Source organism: Rana temporaria, chromosome 6 (assembly GCF_905171775.1).
Source record: "Rana temporaria chromosome 6, aRanTem1.1, whole genome shotgun sequence".
Lineage (NCBI taxonomy): Eukaryota > Metazoa > Chordata > Amphibia > Anura > Ranidae > Rana > Rana temporaria.
Window position 1 is genome coordinate 21,030,754 of NC_053494.1, and position 20,851 is coordinate 21,051,604.

A 20,851-nucleotide genomic window follows, 5' to 3' on the forward strand; every position below is an offset into this window, starting at 1 on the left:
GGTATACGCGGGAGCGCGTTATACCGCGATAAATACGGTAATCGTTAATTTTTTTGATCTTTCAAAATTCTTTTGATCGGTACTAGTGGTGCAACGGATCATAAATGATAAATCTGTGATCCGAACGGGGCACCATATGCGGATCGGCACACCATGTGATCCGCGGAGCTCCGCTGCTGCCTCGACCATAGGAAAGGCTGTGACTGCGATCAAGCTCCGGGAGCGGCGGCCACCTTGGTCCACCCGGTAGTGGCCAAGGTGAGCCTAGAGCAGCACGTCGACGTCATTCAATTTATAGGAGAAAATCGGCGCTAAAAATGCACCCAAGTCAAGTTTTTTCAAATGTGTTTAGATGTATTCAAGCACATTTGGGCGTTTATTTAATTGGCCAGAATTTAAAACTTATTCTGTCCACTTAAAAGAGGAATCGTTCAAGTGCTAAATGCGCCTATCACTTAGGAGTGTTTGGCGTTTTTTTATTCCCAAAAGCTCCTCTCCTGAACGGGATTCTTCTGTATTTAGGAGAGGAGCATTGACTGCTAAAGCATGGCTGCTCCTAAACTCCTCTGCATGGACACAGAGGGGGTTATTTACTAAAGGCAAATCCACTTTGCACTACAAGTGCAAAGTGCACTTGAAATTGCACTGAAAGTGTACTTGGAAGTGCAGTTGCTGTAAATCTGAGGGGTAGATCTGAAATTAGGGGAAGCTCTGCTGATTTTATCATCCAAATCATGTGCAAGCTAATTTTATTTTCCTTGCATGTCTCCCTTTGGATCTACAGCAACTGCACTTCGAAGTGTACTTTCAGTGCAATTTCAAGTGCACTTTGCACTTGTAGTGAAAAGTGGATTTGCCTTTAGTAAATAACCCCTATAGACTTTTACTGAGGTGCATTCAGGGGCTTAGGCAAAAAATGGCAAAAGCCCCAAAAATTTCAGTTTAGGAGCAGAAGTGTAGAATGTAACTGGTAGCTCAGGGAAATAAAGGCCCGGATTCACAGACATCGGCGCATATTTATGCCGCCGTAGCGTATCTAATTTACGCTACGCCGACGCAGTGCAGAGAGGCAAGCACTGGATTCACAAAGCCAGTGCTGCCAAATCTGAGCTGGGTTTCCAAGTCGTAAGTCGGCGTAAATGGAAGTGGGCCTGAGCCATGCTAATGAGGCGTGACCCCATGCAAATGATGGGCCGAGCGACAGACAGATACGAATCGCCAACTGGGCATGCGCCGGGACGTGGACGCATCCTTCTGCGCATGCTCAGAATCACGTCGGAACAACTGCCTAAGATACGACGGATCACTGCCTACGGCGTGAACGTAACCTACACCCAGCCATATTCACGTCCAACATAAACGATGTAAAATACGATGGCTTGTGTTCCCTGGTCCATACCTTTGCATTGGTTGCACCTCATATATGGGGAATAACTTTACGCCGGACGTACGACTTACGCAAACCGCGTATATTATGCGCCGGGCGCAAGTACGTTCGTGAATCGGCGTATCTCCCTCATTTGCATAGAAAATCAATGGGAGCGGCAAATGCGCCCAGCTTAAATATGTGCCAACGATACAACGGCGTAGGCAAGTTACGTCGGTCGTAGGAAGCCTATTTTTGGGCGTATCTTAGTATGTGGGTCGATGCATAGATACGACGGCGCACATTTGTACTTACGTTGGCGTATCTTGAGATACGTCGGCGCAAGTGCTTTGTGAATCTGGGCCAAAATCTTTTATATTTGACGCTAATGTGCCGAGTCCAGATTGTGGCGTCCTTGACCCGCAGTGAGGCATAATTAAATGAATTAAACTTGCAATGGCTTCTACTGTAAGGAGAAAATGTTAAATGGTTAATTATCTTATTCTACAGGAGAAATAATGGGTTCACTTCAGGATGTATGACAATGAAAAGATACAGTAATTGACCAGAAGTTTTCGGTTGAATCAATTAACAATATGAATGAGATAAGTGATCCTCAAGTCTCAGGAAATGGAGACCAGTGACCTGTTTTCATTTGCTTCTTGTGCTCCATACTGATTGTGTTAGAAATAACTAACACCTTACACTTGTCTCCGCTATATCTACAAAATTACATTTCATGAACTTGATTTTTAAAAGTAGCCTTTTCTGTCCTCCCTGCTGTCTTTTGGGAGACACACAGGTCCCAGAAGACAGACAGCAGGAACCAGCGAGGACGCGCAGCTCAACTCGCGCATGCACAGTACGGAACCAGGAAGTGAAGCCGCAAGGCAGCAGCCGATTTCCGCACAACAGATCGGCTTCGGCTGCCGACATCGCAGGCTCCCTTGACAGGCAAGTGTCCATATATTAAAAGTCAGCAGCTGCTGTATTTGTAGCTGCTGGCTTTTATTTTTTTTTTTTCGTGGGACCTCCGCTTTAAAATGAATTGGCCATTTATTTTGTATTTATTTTCTGTTTACAGCGATCAGTCATTTCCCCTAGTGAGTCCACCCCCCCCCTACAGTTAGAACACACCCAGGGAACATACTTAACCCCTTCCCTGCCAGTGGCATTTTTATAGTAATCCAATGCATTTTTATAGCACTGATCACTATAAAAATGCCAATGGTCCCAAAAATGTGTCAAAAGTGTCCGCCATAATGTCGCAGTACCGAAAGAAAACGCTGATCGCCGCCATTAGTAGTAAAAAAAAAAAAACCTAATAAAAATGCCATAAAACTACCCCCTATTTTATAAACGCTATAACTTTTGCGCAAACCAATCAATAAACATTTATTTCAAAAAAATTTTAACGAAAAATATGTAGAAGAATACGTACCGGCCTAAACTGAGGGAAAAAAAATGTTTTTTTATATATTTTTGGGGGATATTTATTATAGCAAAAAGTAAAAAATATAATTTTTTTTCAAAATTGTCGCTCTATTTTTGTTTATAGGGCAAAAACTAAAAACCGCAGAGGTGATCAAATACCACCAAAATAAATCTTTATTTGTGGGGAAAAAAGGACGCCAATTTTGTTTGTGAGCCACGTCGCACGACCGCGCAATTGTGAGTTAAAGCGACATAGTGCCGACCTGGTCTTTGACCAGCAATATGGTCCGGGGGTTAAGTGGTTAAATAAAATACATAGAGATTTAAAATAGAACTAGGTTCATTCATAGTGTACTTCACATAAAAGGTTTTTTATCTTAATATAGAGAATGCATTAAGGTAAAAAAAAAACATTTAGCCTTGACAACCACTTAAGGATGCCTGCACATTGACTTGCTTCAGAGAAATAAAAGCAATGCAAAGACAGCAATAGATAAAAGTGTGTACCACTCCCCAAGATTAAAGCGGTTTTAAACCCGCATATAATTTTTTTTTTTTTTTTTTACACCTGCAAGGAAAAAGCCATAATGAGCTATTATGCACCGCATATTAGCTCATTATGAAATACTTACCTCGGAAGGGGTCCCCGGAGGCCCCGAGATGGCAACCCCCCCTTTTTTTATTTATTTTTAAATAAAAAAAAATATTTTTTTAATATATTTTTATTTTAGTTTTTATTAAAGGGCCACTTTTTTTTTTAGAGGTCTGGAGGTCCCCAGGGGCCCGTAGTTCCCCAGGGCCCCTTTTTTTATATAAAAAAAACTTTTTATATATATATATATATATATATATATATATATATATATATATATATATTTTTTTTTAAAGGGCCCAGAGGTCCCCAGGACCCTGGATGGCAACCCCCCCTTTTTTTTTATAAAGGTTTCTTTTCATATATATATATATTTTTTTCTTTTATTTTTTATTAAAGGGCCCAGAGGTCACGGGTGGCAACCACCCTTTTTTTGTAATTTATTTTTTATAAAAAAAAAAAATATTAAAAAGGGCCCAGAAGTCCCCAGGGCCCCAAATGGCAACCCCCTTTTTAAAAAAATATATATATATATATATATATTTATTTCTTTTTATTAAAGGGCCCAGGAGGTCCCCAGGGCCCCGGATGGCTACACCCCTTTTTTTATATATATTTTTCTTTATTTCTTCTTTTTTTTGTAAAGGGCCCCCCGCTTCCAAATTTGCGGCAGCCCCCCCCCGCTTCTCAATTGCAGACGGCAGCACCCCCCCCCCCCCGGTTCTCTGCTCCAGGGGGCCCATGCCTGAAGCTGTGTAAGGTGCCCCATAATTCCTGATGGTGGCCCTGCCGCCCGTTAAGCCCCTGTGCTGCCCACAAATCAGGCTGAAAATCATCAGCGGCACGCAGCCAGTGACAGTACTGCTTCCCTTCCCAGCGTTTTTAAAATGTACAGCACCCCTGGCTTCCCTTTAGACGTGCACTTCTCCCTTCCTGCCACTGGGTGCTGCTTGTATATAAAAGTGAATTAGAATGTGATTTTATAACATCCCCAGTTTGCTCTTCCTGAGGCTGACTTCTTCATGTCCTGATCCTTAAGGTATGTCACTGTTTGCTAATTGTTTGCTATATTGTAAATAGAAGTTTTCTGTAGAGTGTGCCCAAAGTCTTTATAATATTTGATGATTCACTGCAGGTCTGGTCAGTGTTTTAAAAAGTTCCTGTATTTTACACATGGCATGGCATGGGGGTCACAGCACCGTCTGTCCATTCTGCTTTAGCACCATGGGACCCCATGCCATGTGTAAAATAGAGGAACTCTTTAAATCACAGACCAGACCTGCAGTCCAGGCTGAGTAAGGCCTCAGAGCACATGGCATTACTGTCTGTATTTAACTGCTTGATGGGCTTATTTTGGGCCTGGCTGGTTCACATGTATGTGTTTTGGCGGCCCACATTTGCGCAAGCACAGCAGCCCATTCATTTGAATGGGCCGCCATGCCTGAGTTTCCTGCAAAGAAAAGCGCATGCCTCATGTAATAGCACGGCACACGGCACACCTATGCCCATCAAGCACTGAAATACAGCACTGTCTGTCCATTATGCTGTCTGCTGTGACTTATCTGCAGTTCCCGCACTGTCAAACTTGCTGCATTTTTAGACGTTTAGGTCACGCTTTTAAAAACACAGTGCGTTTGTGTGTGCAAGAACTGCAGGTAAGTAGCATGGTGCAAAAGCAGAATGGATTTCAAGGCAACTGTATTTTTAAAATGCTGAATGCATCTTTTTTCTGCAGGAAACAAAGGCATGGCAGCCCATTCAAATCAATGGGCTGCTGTGCCTGCACAAATGAGGGCCGCCAAAACACATACGTGTGAACCAGCCAGGCCCAAAATAAGCTGGAGGGGGGCCCAAAAAAAATGTTTGCCCAGGGCCCAAACCATATTAAAGACGGCCCTGGTTCAGAGACACACAAGACCCCTTCCTCAGACATGTAATATATCCTGCGTGGCTGCAAAAAAAATCTTCTGATGTGATTGTTCTTCAATAAAGATGTTGGGCGTTACTTGATGATCCATGGTGTGCTGGTGAATATGTGCATTCGATCTGTGATGTTTCTAGCATACGCTACTCCTAAGCCTTATCCAGGAAAGCGTGCGATGGAAATATTGACCTTATCCTAGCGCTTTGGACACCACCCTAAAGTCTCATACACATGATCCGACTTCCATCGGACAAATCTGTGAAATTTTGTCCAAAAGGCGTTGGCCGTGAACTTGTTCTGGATACAGATGGCAGAACTTTTTCAGCCAACATACACAAAACTACGTTGTTTTTCAGCTCTTTGGTGCCACCCTTTGGGCAACTTCTGCTAATGTTGCCTGATGGTTAGCATTGATTCGGAGAATGCGTGTTTGTGTTTTGGAGTTTAGCCCGACGGACTTGTGTACACACGACCGGATAATATGACGGAACACATTTGTTGTCGGACAATTTAAGAGCATGGCTAGCCAACATTTGTTGTCTGAAATTCCGACAACAATTGTCCGATGGAGCATACAGACGGTCAGATTATCCGACAAAACATGTCCATCACACAATTGTTATCGGAATATCCGATCGTGTGTACGGCCTTTACACTCTTCTCCTCGCTTACACTTGTACCACCCATATACAGTCAAGATACAGGGGTGATGTCTTAGGCTGGGGGCTTTTTACTGCGAGCCAGGATGCCACAACCTCGTCTTGTATCCAAACTGCATAACAGGGACAGACCAAGAGGAAGAAGAGGATAGGCCAAGGCAAAAACGTATTGAAATGTTTATTGATGCCCTCAACTCAATTAGAGAGATTTGCTTTTAGTTTGTTGTCACAGTGACAATTGTAAGCAGGGCAGAAAGTCAGAGGAATTCCAAAAGTTTAAAGACATCACCAAAACAGGGGGTGGAGGAGAAAAATTCAAGTGGTGGCAATCATCAAAGGTGGGATTACTCTTCGCTCTGTGGTAGGAAGTAAGGGCCTAATCCTCAAAAAAACTGGCGCAACGTAACTTTTTCCGTTTAAGTTACACCGCCGCAAAATCTCTAACTAAGTGCCCGATCCACAAAGCACTTACCTAGAAATTTTGAGCGGTGTAACTTAAATCGGGCCGGCGCAAGGCGTTCCTCTTCTCCAGGGGGCGATTACCATTTAAATGAGGCGCGCTCCCGCGCCGGCCGTACTGCGCATGCTCGTGACGTCATTTTCCCCTGACGTGCATAGCGCAAAATTACGTTACGTCGGGCTTTGTGGATTGCGACGGGACAATAAAGTTGCGCCGGGTAAAAAAAAAAGATACGGCGCCAAAAAAAAAAATTCAAATTTAAAAAAAAACGCGTCGCGAGCAAGAAAGGTCTGTTTTTACAAGGTGTAAACAGTTTACACCTTGTAAAAGCAGCCCTAATTTTGCGTTTGCAAAATTAAACTTACGGAGAAAAAACGTTAGGACCAGGGATACGACGGAGTAACAGCAGTTACTCCGTCGTATCTTTTTTGAGGATTTGGCCCTTAGAGTAAAATCCATTGGATCCATTGTAATTCATTCTATTAGGCTCCCAGTTTGCATTTTTTTTTTCCTTTTTCTTAAACTTCATTGGAGACACAAACGGCAAGACCTTAACCGACACTTTATCCACAAAAATGTCTAGAGTTGCGCTTTGGAAGCGAAGCCCGGAAAAAAACAAAAATAGGACAAAGGACTAGTCACTAGTATTGTGTATGGTCTCCCTGCAGATGATCTTTCCCCAGCTACTGACTATGCCTTGATCTGCACCGTCTCAATGTTTCAGGTGGTAAGGAACGCTGGATCAGTCGATGTGTACTAAAAAGCCATGTTTTTTTTGTTTTGTTTTTTATATTGCCCTGCTTGACACCATTATTTGCCCAGGACTCAAGTGGATGACCCTTATGCCCCGTACACACGATCCGAATATCGTACGAAAACTGTCGTTGGAGGAAGAATTGTGCGAAAATCTGATCTTTAGTACAGAGCTTTCGAGAGTCGATCACGACAATTAATCCGATATTATTGGATCGGACAAGCACGGAAATTTTCCTCGTACGATACCAGATCATACGATCTTCGTTTAGTCAGTATAGTTGTTGTCCGAAAATCCAATACAAATACATTACAACACATGATATCACTTCCGTATTTTTTTTCCCGTCGTACGAGAATTTTCGGGACTTTAATAACCTATTCAATTTATACTTGCGACTATTAAGCAAAAAAAGTCGGACGATCTGTCGTACGATTTTCGTATCGTGTGTACGGGCCATTAGGTAACATAAAGGGCCAGATCCAAAAAGAAGTTACGTTGGCGTATCTATTGGTACGCTGCGTAACTTCTAGTTTGCTCCGGCGTATCTTTGTTTTGTATCCACAAAACTAGATACGCCTGAAGCTGGGCTAGATCCGACTGGCGTACGTTTTAGTACGCCGTCGGATCTAAGGTGCATATTTACGCTGGCCGCTAGGTGGCGTTTCTGTCGATTTCCGCTTTGAGTATGCAAATTAGCTAGATACGACGAACGTACGTCCGGCACATTTTTTTACGTAGTTTCCGTAAGGCTTTTTTTGGCGTAAAGTTACCCCTGCTATATGAGGCGTATCCTATGTTAAGTATGGATGTCGTTCCCGCGTCGAATTTTGAAAACGTTACGTCGTTTGCGTAAGTCGTTCGCGAATAGGGCTTTGCGTAGAATGACGTTCACATCGTAAGCATTGGCTTGTTGCGGGTTAATTTGGAGCATGCGCACTGTGATACCCCCACGGACGGCGCATGCGCCGTTCAGAAAAAACATCACTTACGTCGGGTCAAGTAAAATTAGCATAAAACACGCCCACATCTTTATCTTTTGACTTCCCCGCCCTTACGCCGGCAGATTTACGCTACGCCGCCGTAACTTTAGAGGCAAGTGCTTTGTGAATACAGCACTTGCCTCTTAAAGTTGCGGCGGCGTAGCGTTACTACGATACGCTACGCCTGCCGAAAAATACGATCCGCTACGTGGATCTGGCCCAATATGTTTTAGCAGATGGAATACTTAAACAAATGGATATAATATGTGTGTGGCAAAAGAAAAATGTTACATATAAATAGAGACTATTTCTTTCCCCACACGCTATATCCACATTTGTTCCAATATTCCATTAGCTAATTCATCTGATGTTACATTGAAAAACTATTTACTACTCGTATCTCCATTTTTTTCTTGATAAACAGTTAATGAATTCCTCCTTTTGAATGTAATGCATTAATAAGCACTGTTATACAACACACTCAACATCTTGCATTTGGTTATTTCATTCTCTATACTCAGTATTGACCTTTTACATGGAAATACATTTACAATATGCACCCACCATCACTCAACAGTATCCATTCACGTTTTCTACCTACTCTCACTTCTGTTCTTTCCCTATTTGTTTTCCGGATTTCTTCGCTTAAAGTGGAGGTTCACCCGAAAAGTTAATTTTTAACATTAGATTGAGGCTCATTTTGTGAAGGGGAATCGGGTAGTCTTTATAAAATCGAAGCAGTACTTACCGTTTTAGAGAGCGATCTTCTCCGCCGCTTCCGGGTAGGGTCTTCGGGACTGGGCGTTCCTATTTGATTGACAGGCTTCCGACGGTCGCATACATTGTGTCACGATTTTCCGAAAGTAGTCGAACGTCGGTGCGCAGGCGCCGTATAGAGCCGCACCGACGTTCGGCTTCTTTCGGCTACTCGTGACGCAATGTATGCGACCGTCGGAAGCCTGTCAATCAAATAGGAACGCCCAGTCCCGAAGACCATACCCGGAAGCGGCGGAGAAGATCTATCTCTAAAACAGTAAGTACTGCTTCGATTTAAAAAAAAAAACACCCGATTCCCTTTGACAAAATGAGCCTCAATCTAATGTTAAAAAAAACATTTCGGGTGAACTCCCGCTTTAATATGAGTAAAACACCCCGGCCAATATAGGAATTCCCATCTATTCTTTGGGCCACGCTTTCAGTTCAGGAACACCTGACTTGGCACCCTCTAGTAAAATTTACATTGGACGGGGATGCACAATTTATTATATATTTTTTTGGGGGGGGGGGCGAGTAATTTTAAAGAGGGGCGGGTTTGGCATATATTTACTTTGCAGAACATCATCTTTTATATTTTACCCAAAATTGGGTTATGTATTGTGTTTTTTTTTGCATTAAGATTCGAAAGGTGTATTTTTAAACACACTTAGGTAGATTCAGGTACATTGGCCTTACTTTAGGGCGGCGTAGCCTAGCCTGTTTAGGCTACACCGCCGTAAATTAGTTAGGCTAGTAGTGATTCTAAATCAACTTACCTGCTAATTTTCGGCGGCGTAGCCTAAAACGAGCGGGCGTAAGGGCGCCTGATTCAAATTGGTTGCAGGGGGGCGTGTTGTATGGAAATTAGGCTTGACCTCACGTTTTTTGACGTTTTTTTTACACTGCGCATGCGCCGGGCGCCTACATTTCCCAGGGCGCATTGCGGCTAAGTACGCCGTACGGGCCTATTGATTTCGACGTGGACGTAAACGACGTAAATCCCGATGCGCGGACGACTTACGCAAACGACGTTAAAATTTTGCGGCGGGAACGGCGGCCATACTTAACATTGGCTATGCCACTAGAGCATAGCTCTAACTTTAGGCGGCCTATCTCTTACGGAAACGACGTAATTCGACTGCAGCGGCCGCGCGTACGTTCGTGAATCGGCGTACAAGCTCATTTACATAATCTACGCCGGCCGCAATGGAAGCGCCACCTAGCGGTCAGCCAAAAAATTGCAATCTAAGATAGGACGGCGCAAGCCGTCCTATCTTAGATATGTTTAAGTGTATCTCTGTTAGAGAATACACTTAAACATAGGTCGGCTTAGCTTCAGAGTTAGGTCGGCTTATCTGTAGATAAGCCGGCCTAACTCTTTCTGGATCTACCTAACAAAAAAAAAAAAAAATGCATTTGAAAAACCGCTGTGCAAATACTGTGCGACATACAAAAATCGCACAACCCACCATTTGTAGGGCCTCTGCTTTAAAAAATATATATAACGTTTGGGGGTTCTAACTAATTTTCCAGCAAAAAAAAAAATACAGATTTTTACACCTAAACAAAAGGTTCAGAAAAAAGCCTGAAGGTCAAGTGGTTAAAAGACAAGAATAATGCTAACAGAAAAAGCTACAAGGACGATACCATGTATACATCTTATTCTTCATAGATTATGTGCTCACAATATAACTAGCATTGAATGCACTTCTCTCTTCGGTATGCTTCACAGTCCTGTAATGTGCAGACAGGTTTGAAAAGGAGGAATGCACCGTAATGGATGTAATTGTGAACACAGAAATGTCAGCTGAAGGGGAAAATGCTTCAAGTACCCTTTTTCATATTAAAATATGAAGTCCATTCTCATGTATATGATTTGTCGTGTCTCTTTGTGCAATCAAATGAACTATTGTATTCAATGAAATTGTAAAAAAAATCCATAATTAGAATGTCCTAGCTATCTTTTGTTGTAAGAAAAATGATTTAAATACATGTATTGGTGATCTATTCAAAAGAAATATGTTGCCTTAAATGAGACCTGCTGGTAGTTTCTCAGTGTGTCCCGGCCCTGTACTTCTTTGTACATCTGAGCTGGACAGGCAATTATATCACTGGTGTCTTTTGATACGATTTATTATCAAGTGGATATTGAATACAATACGCAAGTTAAAGTGGATGTAAAGCCACTCTCATCCTTTCTAAACTACTGCCATAGTGCTGATCTATAAGGATATAGACGCCTCCTGCATGTATCCTCACCTGACAAATGTCTCCCCTCCGTCTGTTATAAGAACTAAAAAACTGCAGATTCTGTGGGTGGATCTGTTGTCTGGAGCTCGGTGGGTGGAGATGTGATGTCAGTAGACTCCCCGCCCTCCTCTACACTCACCTTGTCAACATGCATTTTTTCCTGTGTATTCCTTACACTAAATTCTGCTATGATCACCAATGTCCAGTCAAAATCCAGAAAAGTAACCACATGACTTCAGAAAATGAGTGGGGGTGGGAATAGAAAAATAATGCCCCTCTCCAGGCTAGTGCATGAGATATGCAAATAACCTGTCACTCACAGCAAGGGGGCGGAAGGGACTAAGGTTTTTCTCTGCAAGTCTGTTTTTTTTCACTGAAAAATAAAAAAGAGGATTGCTCAGAGCTGGATTAACTCTGTGTGGCAAGACTGGGCACAGATGATAGAAAATCTTATACTCTACATTGTGACATCACAAAATAAAACTAAAAAAATATTTGGGTTTACATCCACTTTAAACAATACTTTTCTTCTTTGTAATTTAAAGGCCTAGTTCACCTTTTAGAACAGGTTACACGTTCTACCTGTCTTGAGGTTGGAATATGTAACATGCTCCAGCTCCTGCAGCCTCTCTCCCTGATCACAGCCTCAGTGTGACAGCGGGTGGGGGATCCTCTCCCTGCATCCGCTCTCACAATTAAAAAGAAAACAGTGTAGCCGTGCGGGACTCCGCCCACACCATTCATTCACAGTTTCCTGTGAATGAATATACTACAACTACCATCAGCCACTATGGCTGACGGTGTGCAGTTCTGAAGTCCTGCAGATTTGCAACTGACAGCCCATATGCAGGTAAGGGCTGAAAGCTGTAGAAGCCAGACATTGTACCCCTGATATACTGATCACAGGTGCAAATGCCTACCAAGCAAAAAGATGTCACCAACACACCAAGGATCTCCAGAGTGGGTCCAAAGCTTTAATCGATGATCACATCCTTACAGCAGATATCAATGTTATAAAAAAAAAAAAAATGTCTCTTTAGGAGCTATGGGCGGAATTGACTTTTGACATTGCTTCCGCCCTGCAATGATATGGAGACGGGTGGGGGCCATCTTCCCCTCACTTGTCTCCATACCAAGCCAGCAAGAGGACGCGATCGCCTCTGCCGCTACCGATTGCTCTGGTAAGGGGCGAAGAGCACCGGAGCGCAGTGGGCCCTCTCTCGCCGCCAATAAAAGTGATCTCATGGCGAATCAGCCGCAGAGACCACTTTTATTGGAAAGCAGACTGCCCGCTGAAGAAGAGGATACCGGGGTTATGGCAGCTAGCTGCTGCAAGTACGGCAAGTACCAACTGAATGCAGAAAATTCTCAATTGTTGAACCTGCTAGGCAACACATATTTACAGCTGGTTGTAAACCTTTATGTTTTTTCACCTTAATGCATCCAATGCATTGAGGTGAAAAAACACCTTGCAGTCATTGCCCGCCCCCCCCCCCCCCCCGTTTTACTTACCTGAGCTCTGAATCTCTGTGGGCGCGATCCCGCGTTGCTTCCCCCAACCCTTCATTGGATGATTGATAGCAGCGCAGCCATTGGCTCCCGCTGCTGTCAATCACATCCAATGACGTGGCACCTGGGGGGGCGGGGCCGAGTCATACAATTGGTGGCTATGGACGCTGATTGTATGGCACGGGAGCACACCCGCAAGCTAACCCCCTTGGGAGAGCACTTCCCAGAGTGGGTTGGCTTTAGCGGGAGGAGCCAAGACAGCCACTGTTGGACCCCAGAAGAGGTGGATCGGGGCCACTCTGTGCAAAACAAACTGCACAGTGGAGGTAAGTATGACATGTTTGTTTTTAAAAAATAAAAAATTAAAATCTCTGCGAACCTTTACAACCCCTTTAAGCGTACATCCTAGAGGATTTTCTGTATCCACTCTGTAGATCAGATCTCATCTTGGATGATATATGCTCTCTTGACAAGTACGTGTGCCATTACAAGACATTATCATATAATTCATTTTATTGGTATAAGGTATCACAGAATGACAGTATAATTTCTATTTGTTCTGTAGTGATGTGCCTAGTCTGAAGAAAGCTGCAAAGCCAGAGATATTACGAGTACAAAAGGATCTATAATAGAAATTCCTCTGCAGCAGGATTGGATCATTTTATCATTCAAGTGCTGACAGTTTGTATCCATTTGTAGCCTTACAGCCAACATTCCGATACCTTGCAGTTCCTGCTTTGTGCATTTCTCGTTTTAAGAAAAAATATAGCATTAAAAAATTACTATGCAAGCCATTTTAAGTGCTGCGAAAGCTGTTAGTGCTATATAAAGCCTGTATAATAATAAAAATTGTATAACTTAAAGCGGAACACCAGCCAAAAGTGGAACTTCCGCTTTAAGCACTCCTTGCCCCCTTACAGGCCACTTTTGGCATGTCATTTTTTTTGGGGGGGGGAGTGGGGGCTTCGTTAGGAATGGAACTTCCTGTCCCACTTCCTCCTTCTGCCAACACGACTCCTCCTCTCCACCCAGGCGGCCCCTCCCTCTACACCAGTGGTTCTCAACTTTCTAGTGCCGTGACCCCTTGATAAAATTTCCCAAGTTGTGGGGACCCCTAACAGTAAAATTATTTTTGTAGCGTGGGTTTGTTGGCACCCAAGGCAAGACAAGTAATTTGCACCCCTAACCCACGGATACTTAGCGCTCCCTGAGTCCCTTCCACTCGTACGGTATTAAAACCCCTTATGGTACTCACTGTGTCTCCGCAGCAGTGACGCCTATGCCAAAATCAGGAGATAGGGTCTCCTCCACCCCCTCCCACTTCACATTTCTCACCAGCCAGCTGACATCTAGTCTCTGCCCCCCAGTCACGCCGCAAACTGAATGGGTGGCTGCGAAGAGGCTGAGTGGCCCACCGCAAGCTCCAGGGACAGCCCTGATGGGTAACCATGAAAAGGCTGGGAGAGCGGTGCAGGATTCAGGAACAGCCCAGGATTCGGTGACCCCTGGCAAATTGTCATTCGACCCTCAAGGGGGTCCCGACCCCCAGGTTGAGAACCACTGCTCTATACGATCTCCTGGGACACGTGACAGGTCCCAGAAGATCACGCGTCTACTCCGATGGCGCAGCGCGACTCGCACATACGCAGTGCGTGCCCGGCTGTCAAGGCCGGGTGCCCAGAGTGGCATTGGAGGCGCCTGTGGAGAGGAGCGATGCTCCGGGAGGCCGCATCGCTGGACCGTGGGACAGGTAAGTGTTTGTCTATTAAAAGTCAGCAGCTACACTTTTTCATTTCAATCTGCGGTAGCAGTAATTTTCCAAAAACTGTCAAAAACGTCAATGTAATATGGCAACTTGGAGGCATAATGTACACTGCGCGGGAACAGAATGTCCCCGGCAATGTAATTTCCTGATTAGAGCTCTGATATTATCAGACGTCTACAAGCCTTCAAGTAACATTTTAGGCATCTGCAGCATATAAGTTATATAGTGATACTTCCTAAACCTTGTTTACCTAAAGTGTTACTAAAGTCAACATTTTTTTTATTAAAATGAGAAACTCCTCTTCTCGGGTCCCCTGCTCGCGATCCTGGCTCCTCCTCTTCTTCATGTGTCTCTATAGCAAGCCGCTCTCAAACTCGCGGCCCATAGACTTACACAGCCACACCCACTTCCTCCTCATTGCATTTGATTGACAGCAGCAGGAGCCAATGGCTCCTGGTCAAGTGCTGTGTGAAGAGAAGAGGAAAGAATAGATACAGCTGTACACAGCGCTGGATCTATGCTCCCCTCCTTTCCATTCACACAGGAAAGGGTGGGGCAAAGATAAAGAAAACGTTTTTTACATCACATGCACGCTCCAAAAAAAAACAACTCGCTGGCAATACACACCAAACTGAGCATGAGTGTCTCCTAGGGCTCTGTTCTATCAGAAGATGAATTGGGGACAGTAGAAGAAGGGGAGAATCGAAGAAGACAGGATCAAACAGACTTTTTACAAAAAGGAGAATTTAACCCCTTAGGTTCCACAGTGAGTATAACAAGCATGCTTTACTGTATATAAAGGCTGATTTTTGTAACACTTTAAAGCAGATTCTTATCTCCTCCATTCAAGAAAAACCTTAAGCCCTGGTAATCCCGTCAGGAAAAAAAAAACATTGGTTTTCCTGATGGTATTCCTGGCAAGCTTGCCTTGCAAAGCCGTGTATACAGACGACCACTCAAAAGAACCGCCGGCAATACACGGTAATGTCGTCGACTACGACGAGCCGGCCTCTCCTCACATTTGATCCTGTCGCCGCCATCTTGCTACACCCAAAACTAACTTTGTATGCTACCGCTCATGCTTCAAAGTGTTATCGAGCATGCACGGTTTCGTTACCCTGCAGGTAAGCATACAGACGACCGGTTTTCTCCGCAGGAAACACTCTTCCGTGAATCCCGATGGGAAAATAGAGAGCAGGGTTCTCTATTTTCCCCTTTGGATTCCTGGCTGTTTTCCTGATGGGAAAACTGCTAGGGAGCATACACACGGCCGGGATTCCCAGCCAAATGCTCTCCTGGCAGTTTTTCTGCCGGGAAAACCGGTCCCGTATACGAGGCTTTACACGTGAAAACCCACCAGTCAGTTTTTTACCAGCACTAGAGTCGACCTCGAGGCTATCCTTGATCTGCAACCCACCAAAAAGAAGGTAAAATAAAAATAACAATGTAAAATAAAATAAAATGCCGCCAGGGGTTTCACAAGGGACGTTCTGCTGCACACAGCACGGGGCAGATGTAGACATTTCCCAATTTCTTTCCAAAAGTGGTAAAAACCTCTGTAATCTCCCGTCACACACGTATAAACTTTGACTTTAGAAGGAAAACTTCCCTCAGACCCGAGAAGCTTAATAAAGGCGCTAGACCGAAACAAATGATAATAGTAAGAGAAGACAGCACAGGCATTTATCATGGTTGGAAGCTGACTCACTCCTAAGAAGTGAGAATAGACATGTTTTATTCATCAGAGGCGGCCTGCATAACAATCATTCTTCAGCCCCCCCCCCCAAAAAAAAAAATAACCAATCTCTCCTTTTGTGAGTTTTTTAGTAAGAGGGTGGCCAGTCTTTCCAATAACAAGCCAAGACATTTCGTTTGTCAGCCAGTCATGGTGAGTAAATAGCACAGAGACTTACTGAGACGGGAAGAAAGCCATGTGCATTTATCAATCTCCAAAAGACATTTATTCAGGACTCCACTGCAGGCTGTGCGGGAATTAAAAGTGAACTCCGGGCTTACCTTCACTTCTGCAAAGTTGTACAGCTTCATCTTCTCTACTGACAATTCTTAAAGTGGAGGTTCACCCAAAAAGTACATTTTTAACATTAGATTGAGGCTCGTTTTGTCAAGGGGAACCGGGTGTTTTTTTTAAAATCTAAGCAGTACTTACCGTTTTAGAGATAGATCTTCTCCGCCGCTTCCGGGACTGGGCGTTCCTATTTGATTGACAGGCTTCCGACGGTCGCATACATCGCGTCACGATTTTCCGAAAGTAGCCAAACGTCGGTGCGCAGGCGCCGTATAGAGCCGCACCGACATTCGGCTTCTTTCGGCTACTCGTGACGCGATGTATGCGACCGTCGGAAGCCTGTCAATCAAATAGGAACGCCCAGTCCCGAAGACCATACCTGGAAGCGGCGGAGAAGATCGCTCTCTAAAATGGTAAGTACTGCTTTGTTTTTTAAAAAAACACCCGATTCCCCTTGACAAAATGAGCATCAATCTAATGTTAAAAAAAAAATTTCGGGTGAACTCCCGCTTTAAGGAGGAAGTAAACCTATTGATTGAAAGTGGATGTAAACCCTTACATATACCCAGTGAAGTGACTGGCCTCAGGTAATGCACAGAAATGAAACAAATCCTCCTACATACGTCGTATTTGTTTATCTACAGTCTTCCTTACTCTACACCCATTCAAAGTCCAGAATTTATGAAGCTTGCCTGAGCTGTCAGAAAAAAGGGGCGGAGAGCCGAAATTACACTCTGTGGAGCTCAGTAAAGAGAGCTCTGAGAGCTGATTTTAGGGAAAGGACACGCCCTCCTTCACACAGCTCACAGGAACAGAGCTGAGGCTGTCAATTAGCTGGAGATCCCTCCCCTGTCACCATGTTTCTCTTGGTGTCAGGAAAACATGTCACAAGTGACTCATGCTTATAGCAGATGAAGGAGGCAGTGGACATAAATGACACTTAGTGCTCTGGATTGAGACAATCGCACACTGTGACATAAATTCCCTTTCCTGCTGCTGTAAACACCATGTTGGATGTCACAAGGCGGATGGGTAGGACAAGGATCTGACTTCAATGATATTGAATGGGATGAAAACGGACCAAAGTAGTGTAGCAAACTTTTTTCAAAGTTGGACCGACTTGTGTCGGACCAGTTAAGACGGCTCTCATAAGGAACCATTGATTTGTACACATCATGCGACGTGCTCCCAAAGTCGGAGTGTATGTAGCACCAGTGTGAACCCGGCCTGAGTTGAGAGAAGAGGACTCCATGATGTTCTTTGGAAATTAAATTCCAAAGTTTTAGAGCGTAGCAGGGGAAGGATATGTCTCCCATCGAGTGTAGGCGAGTAGAGGGGACACACGGCAAACCAGAATTTGAGGAGCAGATGTTATGGCGCGCGCGGGGGGTAAATTTGTTTTGCTCTCCTTTGATCCATTTTTAGCAGAGAGCAGGCTGAAGTCCGCTCCCTGCTGACGTCACAGAATCCAGTCCAGGTACGCGTCATCCCGACAATGAGGTCTGGATCTGCCAGGTGCTTGGACTGATGCCAGTCTTAGCCTCTCAGCGAGCCTCCAAGAGCCTGAGACGGCCACTCTCAGCCTCTCCACAGCTCAGCGCTCCAGTGAGCGAGGAGGAGCAGAGCCAAGAGCTGCTGATTGACAGTCAGCATTTCTCTGCTCAGGGAGCTGTGAGAATCGAGCCATTGGCAATGTTTGATCGCTCGGTTCTCAGTGCAGAGGCGCCAGGGGACAGATGCAGCATCGGACCAATGTGCATCCATCTAGGCAAGTATGAAACTAAAAAAAAAAATCCCATACTTCTCTAATAAAGTCTATGTGAATCCTGACAGGTAGCCAGTGTAAGGACTCCAGAATAGGGGTAATAGGATCACTTGTACCAGATCTAGTCAGGATTCCGGTTGTAGAATTAAAAAAATATATAATCCATTAATAGTGGATTTATTTATGTAAATAGTGTTTTTGGTTTGTGGTGCTCAGATACAATGTAGTTCTGCTTTAAAGTGGTTGTAAAGGCAGAAGGTTTTTTATCTTAATGCGCTCTACAGTGCCTTGAAAAAGTATTCATACCCCTTGAAATTTTCCACATCTCATGTTACAACCAAAAATGTAAATATGTTTTATTGGGATTTTATGTGATAGACCAACACAAAGTGCCACATAATTGTGAAGTGGAAGGAAAATAATAAATAGTTCTCAATTTCTTTTACAAATAAATATCTGAAAAGTGTGGTGTACATTTATATTCAGCCGCCTTTACTCCGATACCCCCAACTAAAATCTTTTTTCAAGAGACCTCATTAATCTTACAGTAGCCAGGATGACATGTAGCATCATCTCGATAGAACGTAAAAACTGACTGACACCTCACAATTTTTAAGTTAAGTATTACTTGAACAGATATAAAGCATTAACAAAAAAGGAGATAGTAAAGGCCTCTGGAGAGAGACGAAATGGTTACCCTCTGAACCAGACAATGATTGTTGGAAGCCAAATAACCTTTTCCTGGACAGATGACCAGTTCTGCTGCGCAGATCAATCATTACCGAGGTTCTCAGCTGGAGATATACATTAAAATCCACAGGGGGCTTAGAGGAAAATATGGGCATTTAATCAGAAATGTCTCAAAATTTAAAGTGAAAACTGGAACTGGATTTCCATTTAGAAACTGGGACTAAGGCTCTTTAATTATCAATACCAACCATGGGGCATAATTCCACCCACTGACACCAATGATAGGGCACAATTCCTCCCAATGACACCGATGAAGAGACACAATTCCACCCACTGACACCAAATGAAGAGACACAATTCCTCCCAATGACACCAATGAAGAGACACAATTCCTCCCAATGACACCAATGAAGAGACACAATTCCTCCCAATGACACCAATGATGGGGCACGATTTCTCCCAATGACACCAATGAAGAGACACAATTCCTCCCAATGACACCAATGAAGAGACACAATTCCTCCCAATGACACCAATGAAGAGACACAATTCCTCCCAATGACACCAATGATGGGGCACGATTTCTCCCAATGACACCAATGAAGAGACACAATTTCTCCCAATGACACCAATGAAGAGACACAATTTCTCCCAATGACACCAATGAAGAGACACAATTCCTCCCAATGACACCAATGAAGAGACACAATTCCTCCCAATGACACCAATGAAGAGACACAATTCCTCCCAATGACACCAATGAAGAGACACAATTCCTCCCAATGACACCAATGATGGGGCACGATTTCTCCCAATGACACCAATGAAGAGACACAATTCCTCCCAATGACACCAATGAAGAGACACAATTCCTCCCAATGACACCAATGAAGAGACACAATTCCTCCCAATGACACCAATGAAGAGACACAATTCCTCCCAATGACACCAATGAAGAGACACAATTCCTCCCAATGACACCAATGATGGGGCACGATTTCTCCCAATGACACCAATGAAGAGACACAATTCCTCCCAATGACACCAATGAAGAGACACAATTCCTCCCAATGACACCAATGAAGAGACACAATTCCTCCCAATGACACCAATGAAGAGACACAATTCCTCCCAATGACACCAATGAAGAGACACAATCTCTCCCAATGACACCAATGAAGAGACACAATTCCTCCCAATGACACCAATGAAGAGACACAATTCCTCCCAATGACACCAATGAAGAGACACAATTCCTCCCAATGACACCAATGAAGAGACACAATTCCTCCCAATGACACCAATGAAGAGACACAATTCCTCCCAATGACACCAATGATGGGGCACAATTTCTCCCAATGACACCAACAATGGGACGGTACCCCCTTTAAAAATTCTGCATGTAGAGAAAAATACCCATTGATCTTGCCTGAAATCCAGTGAGCACCTAACTTTCTGTGGTGAGCTGATCGCTCTGCTACATTGAAATCCCAAACGGTTACTTCCAGCTAAAGCATTTCATAGCGACTCTCCCTCACCCGTTAAGAGGAGGAGAGGACTTAACATCAATTGAGCGCCTATGTAACATGGAAAAAACTCATGGGAATATATCCTAAATATATTAAATTTTGAGGGAAGTTGAGGAGTTGGAAGTACCAACATTCATAAAAAATTGGGAGAAGGAATTGGGGAAACGAGGAAGGAACCAAGAAGTGCGAAAAATCTTGAAACTTGTGCATGGATCAACAGTAAACAAAATGGTGGAAATGAATTATAAATGCATATCTAGGTGGTATAGAACTCCTGATACTCTAGGGAAGTATCAAACAGGACAAACAATGGAGTGTTGGCGGAGGTGTGGACAGGTGGGAACTTTGGCCCACGTATGGTGGGGATGCCTCGAAATAGCGACCTTTTG

At 43.9% G+C, this 20,851-nt stretch overlaps 1 protein-coding gene across 1 annotated transcript in view; it reads right to left on the reverse strand.

Annotated features, from left to right (window-relative positions):
- Positions 1 to 20,851, reverse strand: part of B9D1 (B9 domain containing 1) — a 102,363-nt gene that overhangs the window by 49,659 nt on the left and 31,853 nt on the right. The window lies entirely within an intron of this gene.